Source organism: Salmo salar, chromosome 09 (assembly GCF_965601325.2).
Source record: "Salmo salar chromosome 09, fSalSal1, whole genome shotgun sequence".
Lineage (NCBI taxonomy): Eukaryota > Metazoa > Chordata > Actinopteri > Salmoniformes > Salmonidae > Salmo > Salmo salar.
The window spans coordinates 76,038,070-76,056,577 of NC_138299.1; the positions used below are offsets into that span (position 1 = coordinate 76,038,070).

Genomic DNA, 18,508 nt, shown 5'->3' on the forward strand with positions numbered 1-18,508 from the left:
CTCTCTCTTGACTCTGGTCTTTTGGTGAATAAGGACTTTCACAGTACCCATTCTTTCTTCTCATACTTCAGTAAAAAAAAAAAACGGGGGGAAAAAGTTGCTGGTATTTCCAATCACATTTGGCCAAATTATATTCCAAAATGTTCTATATCAAAAACAATTATCATCAGATAAACTCAGACTTGTCCAATGTGGAATTTAGAGCATTTTTCGGGGAGAAAAAAGAGGTCTCCACAAATCTGACTGGATTCCAGGCAGCCGAGACCCCCTCGAAGTGGGAATGAAAAGTGTAACCTCAGCCTCCCAGCTGTACGTCTCAATCCATAATCCTTCCCAAAAAACCTCACCAGAGAGCCGCCCCGGCCGTCACTCCCATGGCGTTCTCTGCCGGTGCCTGCTCAGATTTATGGGGCAGTCGGGTGTCAAACTCTCGACCTGAAAGGGATTTGGGCTTTCTTAGTGGTTAGGGAGGTGGTCAGGGGAGTAATGGTGGACTCTCTCTAAGCACCTAATACCCAGTACTGGGCCTCTAGTCTGGCACACCCACCTTATCCTGGTCTCATACACCTCGGACACTCTGGACATTACCGACAACGGCCCGGTCTGGCTCCGATAGCCGCAGTGTGGATGGCAGCAACACCAAGGTGAGGGACTATTTCTGGGTGTGTGTTTATGCAGGTCTGGGGACAGTGGATAGTGTCCCTATGAGGACTTGTTGTATTCTGACTAGGGCCATAGGACTGGACTGGGCTAGGCTGCTATGGACAGAGGTAGGGCCGCAACATCCATATTACTTAATGACAACCTGGCTTCATTGGATGGTTCAGATGGCTAGATGGGTGTGAAGATGTCAGCTGCCGGTTGGCTGTCCTGCTTGTAGCATTGGTGGCGTGTCCTGATTGCGCAATACATTGACAGCTAGCATGTTCATTATCATGGCAGACATATTTAATCATGAATGTATTCTGTTTATTTATCTACTTTATCCAGAGGCAGAATTCTATTTCAGAGATGACTTTACAAAATAACAGATATTATCTTATGATACCTCGGTCCAACTGTTACCATGGAAAAAAAAGTGTATTAAAAATGTATTGATTTCCAACTAAATATTCTGGGGATGTTGAAAAAGAGGAGCTAATTGGAAGACCTATAACTAATTGATAATGTATATGTAAATTACGCATTTTCAAAGGGCTGGGAGCCTTTAATTTACAAAAAAATTATGTTAATTCAAACACGTGTCCATAGCTACACTATCTCTGTTTGGAGTAGCTGACTGAGGAAAAACTATTTGGGTACTTCACCACCAACTGTCCTACTTATCTAGAAAACCTGACAGAGGAGCTACCGTAGTCACTACTGGAAAGTGAGCTACTAGGGAAGGGCTTCGGTCCAGTCTTTCACAGCTCAGTTGATCTCCATTGAAGTAAACAAACCCAAGGTCACCTCTGGACAGCTTGGTCTATACATCCCGTGGTTTGGTGTGTATGTTGTCGGGGTGGGGCGGTGGGGGCAGTGGGTGGTAGAGTCAGACTCCGGACGAGATCATCCCGTATGTGTGTGTGTGTGTGTGTGACATGTGGCAGACTATTACTCAATACCGTCTGGAACATTCTAAGCAGGAAATGGAAACGTTGCAGGGAGGCACATACGCCATTGTGCAATACGTTACATACACTACCTACTCCTCATACCGTACATTGGGGGGAAAGCCTAAAAAACATGCTATACTATAAATACTTCAACTATATTTGTAATAGCAAATACATACATGATCATTATTTAAAGGGAGAGAGGGAGGACCATATACAGCCGAACGTATACAGTTGAATTTTTTACAAAATGGCTGCCATGGTGGTAAGCAGCTAAAAGAGCAGGAAGAAGATGGAGCGGAAATACGTTGAATGTTGTTTTCCCATTCTCTGTGTAATAGTAGACTGTTATGGATTGCAAGTCTGAGAAGGTATTAAATTGTAGATACTTGGATCCTATGTTTTCCACAATTGTTTTACCAAAAGCTGAGCCCGTAAAGTATGTTTGTTTTTTCACATATTCCCCACCCACAGTTTAGGTAACTTGCTCAGTTAGTCCTCACTAAAACGATTTGCTGACGTAACAACCTTCTTCACAAGCAACAATCTCCATTAGAGTATCTCTTTGCGACAGTGATACTTATGTTGTTAAGGGCAGACTGAACATTTCCGGCATCCCATTTCAGTTGATTGCGGTATCAAACAATATTTTTATATTCACACTTACGTCTTAAAATGAATCATAATTTCAACATTTCACGATAAATGTGGAAGGTGAAAAAGCCTGCCAGAGGTTGACTGGAATACATCTTCAGCAAATGCTAATATGAATACTGATATCTCTAAGTCAGTTGCCAATGTATGCTAGCAAGAATATGTAGCATAGCATCTTTACTTGGGCAACAGGAATATGGAGGTACTATGCCACGCTGCCAAAAAGTCTCTCCTTTTATTAAATCCTATTTATTTGTAAAATATGACAGCTTCATATGAAAGTCTATTTGAGCCTTTGCACTTGAAAGCTTTCATAGTATGAAACAAGAAAAGCTTTCCAAATGCTTTACCCTTTTTTCTCCCCACGAGATGGGTTAACTTTGGGAAATCATGTGAGAGACGTTTTTCTTTGCAATTGAGAATGAAAAGAATAAGTTAGCAAACTTTCTCTCCCACCAGCTTCAAACCAACTCCTTTTAGATTCAGAGAGGCTATAGCTACTAAGGAGAGGGAAACTCACAATGGTGAGGATTTGTGGTTTCCTCTATGGTGTGCACACGGTACAGTAGGCTATGAAGAGTATTAAGAAAACATGTGAATGGCATAAAATATAATGCTGAAAGAGAAGACAACATTCATCATCCTAGCCGCCAAAAACTGGATGCTAAGTGCTAGGTTTTACCTTAAGACATAGGATATTAATGTTGTGTGTATCGCCATGTTCGAGTATAAAACTAAACACATACAACACCTCATTTTCATGACAATATTATATTACAATATACAATATACAATATACAATATTGTTCCGGTATCATTGGAACAGCACAGGCCTATATAAAACCCTTTGTATTGTTTAGTACGTTAAGTGTCTGGTTGAACTTAAGGTTGAGCACTATTAAAAATTGAAACAGAGAATGACAAAAGATTGAAAAAGAAATGAAGATGTGTCATTGTTATTTGAAGGGGTTGTGATGGGGGGGGACCCTGATGACAGAGTTTTATGTCCCCTCTACAGATGAACATATGAAAGACAGATGGTGTGCTTTCATTTCACAAAACTCTGGGATGTTTCACATTTCAAATCTCACAGAGAGAAACATCTGACATGGCTGACAATTTTGATCAAGTCTCTGTCTTAGTTGATTCTCACATATCATTAAATATTATTAGATGATGACTCGAGAGTCATCCATTCATAACCATTCCCTTGGAGAAATAACACGCCTCACTGGAAATAAAAGAAACTTCTCCCAATTAGATCCCAACTTGAAACAGCTAATGAATTTCTCATTCTTTTGATACCACGCTTAAACATTTACAAACTGAAAACAATGGAAAGAATTCAAAGAAAACTCACAGATGTCAATATAAAACGCTGACAAACAAACGCAAAGTCTGTAATAATTGCTTCTATTGTCGTTTCAGTCTTTCAGAAACAAATTGTCTGACGTGTTCTATAAAACTTTCAAACAATGCCAGGTGGCGTTGGTCTTTGCATCTGCATGTATTGTGCGACGTGGAAAAAGCTCTCAACAACCAGAATCTATGCACGTTACGAATAACAAACACTTTCTAATAGCAGCCAATGCTCATAGTAATAGGATCTCTTTACTGTAGGCTTACTTTTCAACAATGTACAATAGGCAAGTGTTTCACTGCACCTGCCTAACTTCCATGTATATGCATAGGTATTAAAGATCCTATTCTACAGTGGAACCAGCTTTACTATCACAAAACATGTTCATTAGGGACCATTTTGTTTCATTCAATCCTTTAAAAAAAATATTTGCGTGTACCTTAACCAAAGGCTAATGAGTTGCCCGAGAAGCAAAGAAGTTGCAAAGTGTGTCTGTCTGTGTGTTGGTTGTCTCATGAAAAGTCATTAGGGCTCTCTTTGACAGCAAGGTAACAGGAGTTTATCTGTGTGCTGGTTAGGGATCTTTCTGTTCTGTTTCTTCAGCTTCTAGCATTTTGTGCAATAATTAGTTTAAACGCAGGCTCATTGCTCGCACTAATTCAATTCATACTGGGGATCTTTTACAGATTGTTAGAGTGGCGAGCAACGGCTGCCTGTTTCTCTCTTTTCAACCCTAAGCAGCAGCCACGATAGTGACGATTGAAGCTATTGTGTCTGCTGGGGAAGTGTCCAGGTGTATAACATGTTTACACATTCTTCAGTTCTCTAAACTTACGTAACATTGTTCATTTCAAGGATAGTATTATCAAATTGATTTCAGATAAATAAATATATATATACATTTACTCCAAACTGGTGTATGCATACTGTCATATGCATGTGTATCATATATACCCATTGTATTAGTGTTCATGTAAGTCATTAAATTAATGTTAATAGAAAAAAAAGTATAAAGTACAATGAACTATAAATGAATGTAAAACATATTTGTGGGGGACGCAGTGATCCATTTAATTTTGTTATGCGGCTTCAATATTACTTTGATGCATTTTGGTGAACTTGATAATTATTGACTAATGATACCAATTAGTTATGCATTTTCCTGAGTGTATTCTTACTGTACTAACTGTGAAGAGGTCGTATCATATGTATGTACTGTGTATACAGTTAAACATTTTCAGCAGAGACTTCGACCCACTTGAAGACGATATGATTTTTTATTTTATAATAATTTGAGTTGAGACAAGGAAATTATTTTCTTAGCGAGATTTTTCTTAGTAAGATAAATTAAGTTCAGTGCATATATATTTAAAGCCCCTTCGTAATTATTTGTGTGAGAATGTTTGTTATTTGTGTGGGATTCAATTTGTGAAAATAATACCTCTTGATTGTACAGTGATCTGATAACATTTCACAATGGGGTGAATTAAATAGAGACTAAATGCATTTAATCAGCAAAAATAAAATATACCTATTTAGACAATTAGTATATCCATGATAAAACATCAATACAACAATCAATGGAAATCATGTAATGTGATACAAACCAAAAACAACATATTTACAAATATTTATTTTTGTTGCTCTGTAAAATCCAAGTCATGTATAAACATAAAACGCAACAATGTGGTCGCAGGAGGCAATCAAATATGGGATGTTTCACAAATCAAACTTAAAGCAATCATTTTCAGAATATTTCTAATGCTATACAATGCAATTTCCCGTAAAAATAATTAAAGGTATGCTTCAAAACCCAACATCTCTGATGAATTAGCAGGAGCGGCAATAAAATGAAATAAAAAATGTTTCAATAAGGTATTTTGCAGTTACTACATATTCAATTAGGTTTTAAATGTGCACCAGTGCAAAATGGGTTTAACATTTGATATACCCAGCGAAAAGATGATCGACAGTCTTTTGCCTGTTTTAGCCAATCGACATATTAATAACTGTATTAGGTGTATACTTACTGAGGTAATTTTCTCTGTGTCATAGTACGCCTCAATGTAACACAGAAGGACAAACATGGAGCTAAAATGGTGGCGGGAACAGAAGGACACCTCTGTCGGACTGTCCTGTACAATACAGTTAATATGGCCTGATTCAAACCCAAATATTTTACATTCTTCTAATTAACTGAGCATAGGCATTGTGTGAGTGGCATGATGTATTAGTAGCTATAATTTTGATAACGCACGGCACGCACTGGCGTCTTCCCATTCTGTTGTTTGTGTGGTTTTCTACCACAGTAAGCGTATAGTTGAAAACGGCGCCTGTGTGTTCCCTGTTTAGCCATTTTAACACCGTTAGCATATGGCCCGATAGTAGCCGTCACTATACTTCAGGATTTGTTTTAGTATCTGTTTCATGTCATTCTGTATATTTGTCAGGGCCACACGTGACTGGTGACCTGTTTGTTTACATGGTTCCACTTCCACACCTCAGCGGAGAATGGGAAGGGGCAGGTACAGCTGACAAAGCCAGGCTATTCAATAACCTTGGAGTACTGTAAGGGCTGTGTTTCAACCAACACGGAACTGTTTGGATCAATGTAAACCGTCTTAACACCTGTGCTACAGGGTTAATAGCGCCATCGATTGTGTGAAGCGGGGAGTAGCGATGACGGCAGGTGACGTCAGACCGAGCGTAGAGAGAAGACACAGGGAGTGCGTGGTATTGCCAATCTTCGTTATAGGATGACAAAAGAAGGGTTATATAACGTTACGATTTTCGACTGCCATTTTAATTTGCCCATGTCCCCGAGCAGGGGCCTGAAATCTTCCTTTCGAAAAAAAAAAACAGGTTTCCATTATATAACCAGGAAGTGGCCTGCCAACGGCCTGCAGCTTGTTTATGGTGACATCTCGTTGCCGGGGTGACGGGGTCCTGCCAGTGTGCCGTCTTTATTAGTCTTTACGCACGGCTGGCATGGGCACCGCCCGGCAGCGGTTGCCCCAGTAGTCCCCCTACCCCCTCCCCTGTGCCCCTTCTCAGACCCAGCTCTGGGGTTCACGTTGACAGACAGCTCGGGGCAGACACAGCCTGACCCGGAGAACGAGGAACACAAACTCAACGCTCTGAAGGACTCTATTCTGGTCAGGCATTCAGTCGGCCCACTATCACAACTATACTCCTCTCATAACTAATTAATGATTGCAGAGTGCTCTATTCTGCCCTGAAATCATGTAAAATCATGCTCACTTACTAAAACGTCAGCCTTCATCAGTCTCGGGTAATGGTAGTGTGTGCATTCTAACTCGTACCATGCACTCATTTCACTGCTGAATCTTGAAAAGGGGTAGGAAATTAAAAAAACTATTTTGGATGACACTGACCAACTATCTCAACTGTACTTTCAAAAGACGGCCTTGGCGACATAATGGGAAGACCATACCACAGCCTATTTTTACTAAGTAAGAAAACCCAAAATAATTAAACAGACTATTGTGATTACCTTTTAATCTGATGGCTGGATTCCTATTTCCAGGCGGGAAAGTCTCCTCCCGAGGAGCAGCAGGAGGCGCTGTAAAGCAGTTAGCCTTTTGATAACGCAACATGAGCAAAAACAAACATGGCTGATAGGTGTGGGGGTGTGGGGGGATGGTTAAGTAGGGTTGTGCAAGTTAATGCAGCCATTGGATGAGCTTTTGGGAGCCTGGAGCAGCTATATTAAAGAGATACGCCATGCACCCCTCTTACCCACAGGCAGGCGCAACAACCGCTTTGACCTTCACCCACCATCCCAAAGTCATAGGCAGAATGCTGTATGAAAGTCTGGGCGTGTGTTTGGAAGCTACGTAGCCTAGACAGGAAGCACTCATCTATTCAGGTTGTGCAACACAAGACGAAGCAACATGTGATAACCGAGGTGTTGTTGTGCTAGTTAAAACCCACCAGGCATGACTAGTTACATCTCTTTTCAATAGAATTAATTTAGAATGTTGCAACCAACCACATATCCAGTTTGCAATGCAAATGTTTAGCCTGCTTCCCTAACGTCATTGTAATCCTTGGATTGCGTTTATGTATTTTATGTTTGTTTTGATATTTCCACGAGGAACTATCTGTGCAGAGAGTCTCCTGAGCAGAATCTGGTATGCTGTTTCAGGTCATTTAAATTCTAACGTTTTTTTCCCCCTCTATATCTGTACTAAGAACTCTGGGTATTCAGCGCCCGAGGGTTTGACGGTAGAAACACACAATGTTTTGAAGCTTGTTTGGTTAAAGTGAAGCCGAGGTTAGGCTTAGGGGGATATAATAACTTGAGGCAAAATGGAGTGACCGGTTTTTCCTTAATCCGCATGTGGAGCGAGAGCGTGAGTCACAACTGTGAACACACATAACGTTATTAAAACTCAATCTGTCGACAGGGCCAGATACGTTTACTTCCTGAACATGTTCACACAACCACAGACACACTCACCTCGCTTTTGATCATTACTTCAAATCACAAAATGAATTGAAAAAAATATATATTTTCAAGTTAACAAGATTGTCAAAAAGGTTAGGTGCTGCAGAAATATTATAATTGGTGTCAAACATAATTATACCAACAAAAAATATAAATTTCAAGGATTTTACTGAGTTACAGGTCCCATGTGGCTCAGTTGGTAGAGCATGGCACTTGCAACGCCAGGGTTGTGGGTTAGATTCACACGGGGGACCGGTACAAACAAATATGAAAATGTATGCGCTCTGGATAAGACTGTCTCAGTAAATGTAAAGTAATCACACCCACTTGGAAGTCAGGCCCAGCCAATCAGAATGAGTTTTTCCTGACAAAAGGGCTTTATTACAGACAGAAACACTCCTCAGTTTTGTCAGCTGTCCGAGTGCCTGGTCTCAGATGATCCCGCAGGTGAAGAAGCCGGGTGTGGAGATCCTGAGCTGGCATGGTTATACATGGTCTGCGGTTGTGAGGCCGGTTGGACATATTCTCTAAAACAGCGTTGGAGGCGGCTTATGATAGAGAAATTAAAATTAAATTCTCTGGCAACAGCTATGGCGGACATTCCTGCAGTCAGCATGCCAATTGCACGATGCCTCAAAACTTGAGACATCTGTGGCATTGTTTTGTGTGACAAAACTGCACATTTTAGAGTGGTCTTTTATTGTCCCCCGCATAAGGTGCACCTGTGTAATGATCATGCTGTTTAATAAGCTTCTCGATATGCCACACCTGTCAGGTGGATGGATTATATTGGCAAAGGAGAAATACTCACTAACAGGGATGTAAATACATCTGTTCACAAAATTTGAGAGACATAAGCTTTTTGTACGTATGGAAGATTTTGGGGATCTTTTATTTCAGCTCATGAAACATGAGACCAACACTTTACATGTTGTGTTTATATTTTTGTTCAGTATAATTAGACACTGAATAACCATGTGAATAACAGTATTCCAATTCATAATGATAACTTTACTTACAATATTTTCCCGATTACTGTATCCTTCGAGGCATCCCTTTTCCTTCAATTTTATGGCCCAGTTTACCAAACAGACGGGGAATATTGATCATTTGACAGCTCATTTCATACTACCCAACACCAGCAGGCCTGTCACTTTCCCACTTTCACCCAGTTATACAGATGACGGTGGCAGACAGAACACATGCCATGTTGATGCCCTGATGGTGCCCAGGTGGTGCCCAGGTGGTCAAAACCAGAGACAAGCAAAACAAGAGCAGAACCATCCTTCAGAACCATCCTTTAGAACCATCCTTCAGAACCATCCTTCAGAACCATCCTTCAGAACATCCTTTAGAACCATCCTTTAGAACCATCCTTCAGAACCATCCTTCATTACATGAGCAGAGTATATGATTCACGTAGTGTGTACGTATCATGTAAAAGGAAAATAACAACGTGAGTTTACTGTGCAATAGACTGTCAACGTACGTGTTTCTGCAGTCTCCGGTTGTAACTTCGCCTTGTTTGACGAGGAAACTAAATTAGTTCATTTCAAATTGGTGTCATCAAATTATTTTGGCAGAGGATATTGAAGACCCATCGGACATAATTATATATATTTTTAATTGGTCTGTGTTTATTAATGTACCATTTCGAAAAATACCGGGGTAGATTTTTTTACCTTAAAATATCAGAACTGCGTTTGATGTGTTTTATATAACACAGTGTCCTTGTTTTGGTAAAAGTGTCTCAATTACCTAAGCAAAAATTATCTGTGTTGTCCTGATAACATCAGATAACCTCTCTTTTCATTTAGCTGTGTTACGGCATCGATTATGATCTGAGATAGATCACAGCACCACAAGCATGAGCAATGAAAAAAATAACTCCATTCTTATTGGTTTGTCTTTTCAAGGTCAAAGGACACTCTTGAATGAGGTATTACTTGTTCATTGAAGCAGTAGTGGATGATAGCATCGTGGTCACCTAGGCTCACTCAGGATTAGCTATATCCTTTGGCACTGTGGCTCGACTGTGCTGAGGGAAGAAGTATTTTGTGACTTCAGGGCACATTAAGAACCAAATCAACATGGCTGCTGGGCCTGAAATGTGTGAGAAAGGGGGGGGGGGGGTCACCTAAATGAAATTGGCAAAGCAGGTGTGCAGCACACGGCAGTGGGCTCCTCTATAAAGACATCTGCTGATTACACGGTGTGGGGAGGCCTGGTAGAAAGGAGAGGAGGCTGGCAGTGAATCGTGTAAAGAGATTGAGACAACACGACGGCCAGCTGAAAGAGGACAGCACACGATCCCACACAGCCAGGCGCTCGGAGCATGAAGCCATAAAGACGTGAAGCGGAAAGTTTCCTTCACTCTATATTACTCAAGAGAAACCTGGCTGCCCAGGGTGGCAGAATAGTATTAGGGCCTGAAACCCATTCAAGGGTTTTCTACCATTTTGGTTTAGGCCTTCTAGCACTCGGCAGGCACACAAGAACATCCACCACACCACATAGGTTGGATTGAATTATCCTCGTTGTCATTTTCTTTCCTACTCTGGTGAAAAGGAACGGTCTGTGTGTGTACCGACAGTAGGAGCCATGTTGTGTGATCCCCTCCCAAGATGGAGGCATCTTGGTGAATGTCAGTCTTGCATCTGAATGACATGTGGATAGATGGACAGTCCTGCCTGCGTGTCTCTGCGTGTGGGGGTTTGATTTGGTTGCCGTGCGGCTGGTGAAGGCGGAGGCCTGTTTCCGGTGGCCCACGTGTGGCTGTGCAGTGGCGTGTGGGAAACCCCAGGGAGAGACATCGTGTCTCCATGATGCAGACACCTGCCCGTAGGACACAGCAGGGGGGCAGCTCTGGTCTTGTACAGGACCCAGAGGCGTCCACTTCACAGAGGCTAGAGAGAACGCTGAGAGATGCCGCCCGCGCCATTCTGCCACGCTACGCCTAGCCTCGTTTTCTATTACAAACTAATGTCAACCTTCACCTCTATCCGGCAGTCACATTTTACACCGCAAAGTTTAGGCGACATGGAAATGTTCACTTATAATAAAGCATTGACAGAGAAAGTGTATTCATTGTTATCACTTCTCAGAAAGATTTTGTTTTGACTAAAGTATCGGTTTGTTGTAACGGTTCACATCTGGAAAATGTTAAATAACATCTGATGCAAACACAATCGAGACACTGTTATTCCAAAATATGGTTCTAGTGTAATAGGAGTGTAATAGGTGTAACAGTCTGATTCTTAAAGCTCATTATGCACATACGTAGCAAGAGAAAACAAAATAAAAAGGATACCTGCTGCAAGGAAAGACTGAATTGGGGATTAAAAGAACAACTTGATTTGACATCTCCAGGAGTTGAAGTCAAGAGGTTGCGTGAGGTGTCACAATTGTTCTGCCTTTGGTCCGTATCTTCACTGCAACATAACGTGTGAGTGATGGATGATTGCATAACGGCTTTGATTCCATACGTTTCCCTCGACAATAACCTAGAGTATTAGGTGATTGATAGACAGATTCAGAATGAGTGCGTGCCTCCAAAAATATTATAGGTTACTTTACCTCAATGGGTCTTCGAGTTCTGTCAGCGCTTCATATTTCTGTGTTCAATCACAACTTACTTTTCAAGGCAACATTCGTCAGTAGTTCTGACTGGAAGGATAGGAATACTGTACTGTCATCTTTGATTTGGGCAAACGGCATCCTTATAAAATGATCTCGCGTCAGCCGATAAAGGCTGAACGTTGTCATTGTAGATTGAAGTCCATCTTATTAATTAAGGCAAGGTTTACATTAAGCGAAATCCTTACAAAGACGACATGTTTAGGTTTACGTTTCTTCAGAACTTCTAAAGGGCATCTGTTTCTGCCTCTGTTCCAGCGCGTGTCCGTCTGATCATGTTTAGTTAATGTGCCTGATGTCTGTTCTTCCTAAGCCTCCCCTCTCCTCCTGACCTTTCACCTATGCCCCCTCTCTCTCTTTGTTGTGCAGTTGGAGTCCCCTTACCGACGCCCACACATCCACATGCCACGCTCCGCCGTGCAGACACCCAGGCACAGGTAAGTCTGGCCCAGGTGCACCCCACAGTGCCCCTGTCCCTCACGGGCTCACCCCCTGGTCCTCAGGTCAGAACCGGGGCCCAGCATGCAGCTGCAGCAGGTCACAGAGGGCCCCTGACAGGCCCCGACACCCCAGAGACGGGACTCCAGGCTTGCATGCAGAGGAGTGTTTGAAGTGGGTCTGAGCAGAGCTATTTTACTATGCCTTTAATTAGCTCCAGCAGCTGCTGCTTCCTGGTTGAAGGACCCCGGCACACTCCACCACTCCACTGTCTCCCTAATGTCTTACAGGTGACTGTCAGATGCACGTCAGCCTACCAGCCATGCTGGACTTAGCCGTCTAACCCGCTCTCACTTAGATTTTACTCTGTCAAGGGGCGGACTGCTTAGCTACACGATGTTGCTGAGAGGAGTTGCTCCCTGACATAGTCCCGCTTTGTTTTGTTTAGCGAGAAACAAAATAGTGGACGCTCACAACTCTAGCTCAGTAACCAGAGCCAGGGTAAAATTATGCAAATATGTCTCCCATCACCCACTACGTTCTTCTAGTTGCTCTTTTTTTATCACTCTTTAGAAACATTAACAGGTCTGAAGAAAAGGTAAAAAGCAGGGAGAGCTTTCTTCTGATGACAGTAAATGTTCCACTCTGCGTTGCTTGTCTGTGTTTTACGCTCTGACAAAGAGTTCCTAACTGTTGGAAATTGCCCTCTGAGGACTGACAGCTGGAAATTGATCTCAGATTAGAAGCAAGAACCTCTCTCTCTCCCTGCTCTCCTTTGTCACTCCCAAGTTGGCAGATCTCTCCTTAAAAACTCTACCAGAGATGAAAAAAGAGAGAGACTTCACAGTTGGCTCTGGAATACTAATACCCTGGACTCATTATATTAATGGGGTCCAGATTCCCATCATTGAGCATGCACCAATACCCTTTCAGTTTGCCGGGGTTAGAGGGTGCCCAGTACTTTGAAAGCCCTGACCTGCATATTGAACGCGTTTTAATAGAACCCTTTGGAGGCTCCTGGTAGGATATGCAGTAACTCCTCGCCTTTACGTTCCTGCACCCTCTCCGTGTGATCTCATCAGATAGCCGCTTCAGTCTCGGATATGACCCGGTCCCAGGGGGGAGGGATATGCAGGCAAGGCAAATTAGACCAGCGGTGTCTGTATCTCAGCCAAAGCCATTCTTTCCTGGTGACGGGAGTCCATAAAGAGGTGCATTGCTTTGAAGTGGAAAGGTGCCCGGTGTAATACTCTGAAAAAGGAGGTTTTGGGAGAGATTCGGTGGGATTCCCTTCAGGGAACAGCGGGGGAGTCTGGCCTCTCGTTGGTCAATCGTGAATACAGTGCTGATTTAATTACACTGCTGTCAGATGGTCATTGAACGCCTACTGTACAGACCAGGGGGGACACCGTATATGACCGTTGTGATTGTCATCGCCCATTCAACGTGAAGACACCAAGCCAAATCAACCCACAATAAAGGGTGAGCGTCAAGAATGCAGACAGGGGTTCATAAAGAGGGATCTATGGGAAACAATGGTGGAAACCCTGGTAGCAGAGAAAAGAGCATCTACATTGTTTTTAATGATAATGCACTGTATGCCTATGATGCACAAAGAATCCATAACACAAATTATAAAAGATAGATTCAAAAAAAATGATTATGAACGTGTACATTTTGCATATGTGCCCAACAGCTGAAAGATGTATCAATAAAAAAGCAATGAAGGCTGCGCGCTCCTTTGCTTAACAAAGACTACTAATAAGCCCCCCATAAGCTCATTGCAACCAGAAACGCTGATGTTAGATTAAGAAAAGGGTAGAAACATTTGATAACTCTCTTCGGCTGCAATGAAGATATCACAATTTGAGCATTCAGCGATTCTGTTATTGATAGAAGCATTAGGCAACAGCAAGCCCAGAAGCATTCCGGCTATTTCTCGCGAGGAGGCTGAAAGCACATTACAATATAATGATTATCTCTCTCTGATTCTGTGGTGTCACTATGTCGACCTGAGATACTATTGAGCACCGTCAAATAGAAAAGCATCCCTCACAATGAAAGAAGATTATCCATAGCCGGGGAATGACGTGGCGGTTTTCTTTGTCCTGGCAGGCTGAAATATCCTCAAAAACACCCCGTAATAAGACAAGCAGCCGGCATATGCCACAGACAGACAGACCGTGAGATAGTAGAGTGACTACGCCAGAGGCAGTGAAAAGAAGGGCTCCAACTGGAGATTACAGTGAACAAACAGAAATCCTTTGAGGCTAAAAATGGCTGACTCAGGTAGCCAAGCACTAGCAGAATGAGTCACATATCCAACTACTACATCCCCTATCTGTAAGCATCTGTACTACACTGACAGAAAACAGCCCCATACTATAGGACCTTTATAGGAAACCATGTTCAGCTGCAGGGATTTGATTATCATACCCCATTCTTGACAGTAATGATTTTATAAAGCCTTCGATTTTTAGCTCGATCACTATGGCTGCAACATTGCTGGAGTTCTGTTACTCCTGGGTGATTCTAAAAGCAGTCTTCACTGCTGTAGTGGCTGTTCCAAGCCTCGCACTCTAAAGTGTGGCGGTCATTTATCCTCTCCCAAGCTCCCATCATCTTGATGTGATTCACACACTGACAAGAATCCATCTCCTGGGTATTGGGCAACAAAGATGGGTGTTGGGGGGGTTACAAGACAGATCGAGATCATACGGCTACATGACCTGACGGTCTATTCCACACTACACTACCACACACACACGCACACACACACTGTGACACAGGTGCACAAGCATACATACAAAAACATCCCTTAAGCACACCGCAGCTCTCTTTCACCGCAACTAGAGTGCAAAGGCGCATTCCTTGCTCTGGTTGGTTGGTCTCCTGCTTTCTTAAGGTTAAAGTCTATTCTGTTTGTTTCAGTGGGTTTAATGAGCTCGCCGGGATTCTGAGTGAAGACATAAGAATCTATAGGGACCCACGGTAGTCCACGTACATCCTCCTTCTAGAGAATACAACTAAAACTCTCAGAATATCATAAATATATTTGTGAGAAAAGTTTTCAAGTATTGCTCATCTTTTAATGTAGTTTCATGTGATGTGGGCTGTGTTCAATCACTCTACAAATGAAAATAAAGCATCTCTTGAGGTTTGCTGCCAATGTGAGCTGAGTTTTTTTCTCCACTGGTTTTCACAGAGAGAGAGACGCATAAGCTCTTCAAAGATGAGTATTATTTAGAGACTACAATTCATTTGGCAGCTCATATTTTCTGCTCTCAAAGAGCTCAAGCTAGTCTGAGACATACTGTGGGTTGTTTTCAGCAGAAGAGAAGAGAAAGAATTTGGCTTGGTCCGAGGCCCCCCATCCCCACCCCCTTTTTCAAAGATGGACCTTTTTTCATCTCCTAGTGGTCTAGCACATTAGTGTGGTGACTATGTGCTTCACAGGTGGGAGTCTGCCTCGATCAAATAAGCCAGTTCACTAAGGACGGGATTTGGCGCTGTTATTTTTCTATTAGGGAAGAATTATGCTAAGCCTTCAGAAGCCATCTTTGTGTTGCTATGGCAGCCCATATTTCCTGCCGGGTTGTGACCTTGAATGACTACAGTGCAAAGCCAAGTAGCACCGAGACCCTTTGAGGATTAGAAATGTGGACCTCATAGTTATGCAAAACACCTCAGATATGATTGAACCTTGAAAGGCTGAATGACAAGTTTATTGAGATCGCCGCTCTTTTCATCTGATCATTGTCAGTCGAACGTTCCCAATCACTCGGTATTCGTTGATCTGCAGCTTTTCCACTTGCTTTTGTCTAGGTCAGATCTATCTGCTAGGAATTTGGTGGGCTTTTCACTTATCCAGACACCAAATAGCCTTATACTTCATATTAATCCGCTGTGTCGTTATGTAACAAGATGAATCACGTGATTATATTGATGTAAATAAAAACAAATGTAAAAGCCTAACATCTGATGGTATATCCATCACTTTGCTCAATAAAACATCTGCATTTCAATGGATAATTCCTCTGACGCAGAGATTATAGTGCATGCTGGTTACTGTGGCCTTAAAGCGCTTTGGTTAATAGCTTTAAATTATTAATAGTTCAAAAGTATTTAATCAATACTACTATACTGAGGAAACTTGCAAAGATCACCCCCAAATCAATTGACATGAGTTTTTTTTTTTTTACTGTTTTACTCTAAATTTGAATCTTAACATTGGTTTTGATGTGTAGCCTACACAGCTGGAATGTTAATCAACTGTGATATTCATTGAAAGTTTTTACTTTTCTTATCATTTTCGCTAGTGTTCTCAGGCCAGCCTTCAAAGTCTCAAATATATTTTCAAGAGAGATGTATAGACAGCAACTGAAAGCTAGCACAGGGATGGGGCTTTGAACGTACGAGACTGATACTATTGGGGTCACAAAGCACAACAGGAGGCTACTTTGAAGAGGAAAGGGCTTTGGGTATCAGATTTCATCTTGGAAATAGTGTCAGAATACAAGCTCAAGTATTAGACCTGTTGAAACGGCATATTAGGACTAGAGAAACCAGGTATGAGTTTAGAGCCACTTCCTTGACTGCTCCTAACTGAAGATTTGGAAAGGTCAAGACTAACTTCAGAGTTTAATCCCAGGATTAGATAGAACACTATGTTTTATCGTAGGTTTAGTTGCCTCACTCAATCCATCAGGATTCAGATGGGAAAGGGGAGTTGCTATGCAAAGAACAACTTGACAATTTAGAGTTTTTACAAAATAAAGTGTTGCTATCAGAGCAAAATCTTGCCGTTGGCTTGAGAATTTATCAGTTTCAAGATCAAGCTGTGTCCTTGTCAGTTGATGGGTCTGTAGAAGACGTCACACTTTCAGACTATGTCTATGCCTTGTCAATTTGGATGCTACTGGAGTGGAAACAAACTCGACACTAGCCACTCTCATCAACGTGACTTTGACAAATACTTGTCAGTTACCCATCTCCCCTAGCAACTTAATCAATCTCCGAGGTCCCACGGAAGTAGGACTGCGAGTATAGATCTCTGTGTTTCTGTTCCTCAACCTTCTGCCATGAAATAGTTATAGTCTTTGTGTCAGTGTTCGGTTTTGACAAAAGTGACATTCACATATTGGGTTGTTCTGTTGTCACAGTCGGGCCTGGCTTAAAGTGCTCTCCATGTGAGGTTTAGTCCTCTTTGATGTCAGGGTCTCCAGAGATCCGGTTTGAGCATGCTATCTGCTTCAACAGTTCTCTCCCGGCCTCTCATGCAGAGAGTGACACAGGAACTGCCAGAGCAGAGATTGACTCTTTCATTTCCTACCAACTACAAATGAAGGATGCTTAGAAAGTAAATTCAGGGGGTGCCAAGCACATTGCAATATTCTGTTGCAACTACTGAAGAAACGGTTGTTTATCATTAGGCTACCGTCTAAGCTTAACATTCTGTTTAATCAATGCTCTGTGGCAACATCCACCACTTCCAAACTCAGAGAGCAACATTAACAGTAACGGAATTATTTTTCCAAGCAAATCTCAAATCTGTCATAAGTGAATAGTTCATGTTGTAATCACTAACTGTTATGCACCAAAAGTGACATATTCTAATAAAAGCAAAGATGTCAAACTCAAAATAACAGAGGCCATGCTATTCCAAACTCTAGTGATACAAGCTCATCTGTTCCCATGTCACAAGGATGTCATTAGACCATCCATGAAGAGAAGAAAACAAATCCAGAATACTGTTGATTTATTCCTTCAAATTGAAGAAATATGGGCTAGTAGTTGAACTGTTTCATTTACACGAACGTCACAATTTGTCATTTACTCCTCCACTCATTAGATAACGTGCATCTTAACTGAATGTACAATTTCATGAAGAAAAGGCTTAATTAATAATGATCTGGTAATCGTGTTTTATGCCTGTAAAGGCAGAAACACATCCCTCGTGGCGCTCTGCAACGCGGGGCTCACCTGAGATGCAACCTGAGCGACACGTGACACCTGGGATTAGCGGCGATTAAAGAACAATATGCAAATGTACTGTATGAATTTACCTGACAGTGCCAAAATAATTATCCACCCTTCGTGAAATACGTAATTAAGGGAACCCCAAAGACAGACATCTGAAATGGGGTGAAGTGTATTTAAAAATGGCTGTGAGTCAAACTAGGGAATTTCTCTTATTAATAAAATAAAAAAATTCAACGAATGATTGATTGTAGGCTAAATAAAGAATTGCGGACAGTTTTTGTCCATACGTGATTGAAGGTGAAAATCTGTTTGGTGTGCTATTATTTCAAGCTGGAAAGGGCCGGGTTTTTGGTTTGGTTAAATAGTTTGCAA

General features: G+C 41.9%; 1 long non-coding RNA gene across 1 annotated transcript in view; it reads left to right on the forward strand.

Annotated features, from left to right (window-relative positions):
- The first annotated feature begins 400 nt into the window (after window positions 1-400).
- LOC106611729 (uncharacterized) overlaps window positions 401-18,508 on the forward strand; it is a 31,943-nt gene continuing 13,835 nt past the window's right edge. Inside the window, exons 1-2 of the long non-coding RNA XR_001330149.3 lie at window positions 401-644; window positions 12,086-12,153. This is a non-coding gene — a long non-coding RNA (uncharacterized LOC106611729). The remainder of the gene's footprint in view (window positions 645-12,085; window positions 12,154-18,508) is intronic.